The 5,063-nt window shown below is 37.5% G+C and overlaps 1 protein-coding gene across 1 annotated transcript in view; it reads right to left on the bottom strand.

Moving 5' to 3' along the window:
- The window catches only part of CLPX (caseinolytic mitochondrial matrix peptidase chaperone subunit), a 16,914-nt gene extending 11,851 nt beyond the window's left edge, over positions 1–5,063 (bottom strand). Inside the window, exons 1-2 of the mRNA XM_009995299.1 lie at positions 4,908–5,063; positions 3,621–3,735 (exon numbers count right to left, since the gene is read on the bottom strand). The gene's annotated coding sequence lies outside the window, so the exon portion shown is untranslated. The remainder of the gene's footprint in view (positions 1–3,620; positions 3,736–4,907) is intronic.

Below are 5,063 nucleotides of genomic sequence, written 5' to 3' on the forward strand. Positions count from 1 at the left end.
GTAGGGAAAAAAAGCCCAAACTTTCTCCCAATGCTTATTCAAAACACTTCTGATATTCTTAAGGACCACAGTGCCATGAAGATGTTGTCCTTGCTTATGTAGTGCTAATAGTCAGCTTTATCAGGATGGAACAGCCACAAGAATATTTGTCCCCTTTCTAGATCCACAGGATCTAGGAGTGGTTAAAAAATACAAAATAAAGAGCATGCTATAAAAATACTACTGTGCATCTTTGAAAACATCATTGACTGAAAAGAATTATTGTGCAGAGTACAATACACTTTTAAACATCCAAGCAACACAGAGGAATGCTAGTAGAGATCTTCCAGATTCCAAAGTAGAGATCTTTCAAATTTTCAAGACCAATAAGGGGGTTACAGGGAAACTCTCTCCTTGGGGAGGAAACTCAGTTATCCAAACAGGGCTATGCAACTAGCCAGGTTCTATCACTTACACGGCAATCTGGGGGGAAAAAAGTATCAACAGGCGTTTTAACAGAACAAAACAAAATTGAGAAGTTTGCCCTGAAGGAACCCAAGTTTAAGTACTGCTCTCTCCCTAAAATTGAGCATCCAAAACTGCAAGCAACTTTGTTGTTCTTAAATACTGACATGTTTTTCTGTGTTCTTTTAGCAAATACATAAAAGCACATTAGAGAGATTTTGTATCACATCACCTCCCTGTCATTAAGATGTCTGCAGATGCTTAAAGTGTGGTAAAATGCAAGTCAAGTGTTGCTTCTGGTTCAGGCAACATTGCCACTGAAGCTGCACTTGCAGAGATTTTTACAGTCTGTAGGAGCTGACCTTACCAAAGAGAAAGGCTGGGTTTTTACAGTACATACAGGAAACCAAAACAATTAGAGGATTAATCTTAAAAACACTCGTAGGGTTGAGATAATGAGCTACTATTAAACCTCTATAGGGTAAAAAGATACTAGGAAAAAGAGAGCAGGGAAGCTTCTTGCCTATTAAGTTTGTACAGTAGCATGAAGAGGGAGGCTGGGAGTGAACCTGATGGCATCAGATGGAGACAGTAAAAGCAGTTCCTGGATAAGGCTTCTTATGCCAATCAGCTTTATAGCTATTGGATTTCAGTCTGAATCTGAGGCTCACATCTTATTCTAGTGATCACAAATGCAAAGCCTCACCAGTCAAAACAGTACAGGAACTGCTGAGAAAGTGTGTCAAAGCAAAATTCCTTTGGGTTTGCATCATGTTATTCCTTAATTAATTACTGGAAACCCATTGCCAAGCAAATCCATGTGCAAGATTTGCAGATACAAAGTAAAGCCTCGTTAAACACAAACTCCACTGGACAACCAGCCTGTCACACTGCCACTCAATGACAATTAATTTACTAGTAAATTTGGCTTTTATTCAGCATTTTGTGTCCCTCCTTGTCTCAAAATGACTGAAAAGCCTAATATTTAAAATCTGAAACAAATGCTAATTGTATATTTTCCTTCCACTTTAGGTATTTACTTAAGGCTCTGCAGTTTGGTATTTCAGAATTGAGTGAATTCAGAATTTTTCCTGACAAAGTAACATTAAAGGCTTCTCTGAAAAATCAAGTTACAGGATGTTCAATTCAACTTGCAACCTGAGCATTTTGGGCAGAACTGGATAGACTGATTTTTTTCTTATTAGTTTTTGTTTTCTTTTGTAAGATTGTTTTTAAGTTAATTAGAACTTAGCTCATCTGTTTTCCATCCACTTTGTATTCTACAGTTTGGCTGGGAAGCAGTGTGCTCAAATTAACAGACCTAACCAGAAAGACACAGGCCCACAGAAAGTTGTCCACAACTGACAGGAATTTCTGAGAAATCAGAGTAATTACAATCTTTGGTTTAATTTTAAGTTACCAATTAACAGAAAATTGACACCTGCTGTTCTCAAGAGGAACAAAAAAGTCTGCTCTACTCTTTTACCTGGTGTTGTTATGCTTAGCTTGCATGAGTAACACACTTAAAGGCTGTAAAATCCTAAAGCATCAGAGAAGAACATGCAAGATTTCCTCCTATTTTGACTTGCAAGCTTCTGGCAAATGTGACCAGCTGTACAACTGTTTTAAAAGCATTGTGTTTCCAGTCCCAAGCTCCCTATGGTACCTCTGTCACTCCAATGCCCCAATTCAAGGGCAGAATCACTACTTCTGAAGTTGAAACACACCAGATATTTTCTCTTACAATGTTAGAATGAATCAATCCTCTTCCTAAGAAAGTTTTCAAATGCACTTAAAAGTTTCCTAGTGACACTGACAACATACTAGACCACATTTCTGCTTTCCAGGGATACACAGCAACAGTTCCACTCTGGGGCAATGCTTGAATGGTATTTCCAGATCAAAGCACAAACTCCAATAACAAGGGCAGCAAACACACCAGTGAAGTGAGTTTCAAAACATTTCTGTCTACTCATGAATCATCTGATAAGATGGTAAACAAGGTTAAAAATCCTTCCACTGTTTTCAACCACACCTAGTCCAGAAAGAGGCCAACATATTGAACCTCACTGAATGGGACTGTATTTCTAGTTCCATCAACTAGTGCCACGTTTTTCAGAAAACACTCTTAAACAAACAAACAAACAAAAAAGAGCTTATTATTTCTGGGGAAAAAAAAAACAAACAGCCAAGGACTGCTCCTTTTATCTAACATACATAAATATACTGTTATTATAGAATTGCATTGTGATTCATGATTTTTGATCATGTTTATGAAATAGTATTTTATATGAGTGGCAGCAAATTAGCCCATCCACTCATTATTTTCCCCAACTGTGATATTAACAACCACTGAACAAGTTTCTGCTGACCTTGTCTTAAGCTTCTTATTGCACAAGCCTGATAATGACTTGATGCTTCCTCCTCCAGCCCCGCCAACTGATAATGGGCATTTGCTTTCTGACAACTATGTTCTAGACTGGTCTCATGAGCACTGCAATAAGGAGAAATGTCTTCCAGTCTGACAGAATCTACGCATAACTGGCATTAATTTGGACTGTACTTCAAAAAAAGCAGCTATTGCTGCTGGACACCAGGCATCTGACCCATCCTGAATTTTTTTTATCTGGACTTTTCAGTTTCCTATTTGGAATGTATTATGATCTGACTTTGCCATGGAAGACCATTCTAGCAAGCCTTCTTTCATGTACTAATTCCTCTGCTGGATAAACTCTTTGGTTATAGCACATGCAGGATTAAAGTTTTATAATTTAGCAACAAATTTTACAAAACATTACAAATGTAAAATATATTTAAGTGTATATCTATGGGACAGAAAGAAATAGCAGTAGGTAAAACTGGCATTATTGACACGAACATCATTTTCACTGCATAAAATGTAACAAACTATTTTAAAACTGCACATCCACAGCTGCAGGCCAAATTCTACCACCATATTCTGCTCCATCACCCACCACAGGAAATCACACCAACGTACCCAGAAACAACACACGCCTACACCAACGTGGCCAAACTGAGCATAACAAGATTTTTTTAACTGGATAATTGTTCCAAGTTCTAGGCAGACTAACACCTGCCTCTCAGGACTACATTAGATCACAAATACAATCACATCTGTGGCTATGTATGAAAGAAAGTTTTAATTAATAACTTACACACAAAGGTCTCCACGTGTGTGCACAAGTCACCGCACTTCGGGCAGCGCAGCTGGTTCCCTCCTTTCCCAGAGCTTCCAGAGCTTGACTTTTTACCACCCCCCTCACCGACAGACTTCTAAAAAAGATTGCCAGACAATTAGCCCCAAACAATGGAGAAACTAATTTCATTATTGCAACTGTGTTGATTCTAAGTGTTTCTGAAGCCACAACTCTCTTCAGGTCCTTGACAGATATAGCAATGTTGGCAGATGCTGTAGGGCTGAGAGGGCCTATAAAACAAGCATCTCAGAGAACTGCTTGGAAATACTTCATTTTTTACTTCTGAGACAGAGTTCCCTGACTGAGCCCTACTTGTCTTTCTCTGTGTTATCCTGCTTAGTGTGGTTAAGGCTAACATTTGTTAAATCTCTACTTGTTCTATGCCTTCACACTTTGGTTAATAGTTGAAGTTACTACATTTTAGGAAACAGCAAAGATCCCTTCCCATTTCTTCGGCAATTGCCCATTTTTTTAACCTTGCTCACCTACTCACTTCTCCTGACAACACTTCTCAAGAAAGTGAGACTATTAAAAATTTTTTCTCTTCCACCTTTATTTTTTAAAAAAGCTTAATCTGAGCCTTCAGAACATACCTGTGTCATCTGGAGAGTCCCTCAGGTGTCACAACATGCTACATTAAGGCAAAGGTATTACCTGTGAACTCTCAAAATCTTATTTGCTGAGTAAAGAGCAGCTTTATTCTCAGGTAATCATTTATCTGAAGAAGCTGTTTATTAACTATAATTATAGAGAAAGACTAGGATGAAAACAAATTACAATTTACTAACAAGAATAAAACTATTCTCCTCACAAACTTCTCTTGCTTAATACAACTACTAAACCAGTGCTGAAAACAAAAACATTTTAAATTGCACTTACTTTAAAAAACCTACTTTGGAGTAGAAGGCTTTTGAAGGAGAATTATTCCTATTCTTACTCATCCCTGAAATCCTGAAACCTGTTGTGGATTTATAATATTCTACAAAGTTTTCAAGTGTCCCTTTTCACTAGGCAAAACGATTTAGAAAACTGGGAAGAGCAATATGGCATGTTTGTAAGGTTTGTCTGCTAACAAATTCAAAGTACTATTAATTTCGTATTCACTGTCAGTTGAGCAGTTTAAAGAATCAGAAACGTTAAGAGTTAGCAAAAATTTCAACAAGATTCTAATAATTTTAAGGAAAAACACCTACTAAAAACATTTAAGAAACACTTTATATAATTGAGAAAATGCATGGAGATTACCTTGCTTCCCTCTCCAGAACCATCCTTGCTTGCACCATCCTTTGAAGCAAAATAAGCTGGTGTTTCTGAGAAGTTTCTAAGAGGAATTCGTTTGAGAGAACAAGTTTCAAAAGTCCCAAGTTTTCCTAAAACAGGGATGCGTGTACGACCACAAGT

This window comes from Chaetura pelagica, unplaced genomic scaffold (assembly GCF_000747805.2).
Source record: "Chaetura pelagica isolate M959 unplaced genomic scaffold, ChaPel_1.0 scaffold453, whole genome shotgun sequence".
Taxonomy (NCBI): Eukaryota; Metazoa; Chordata; class Aves; order Apodiformes; family Apodidae; genus Chaetura; species Chaetura pelagica.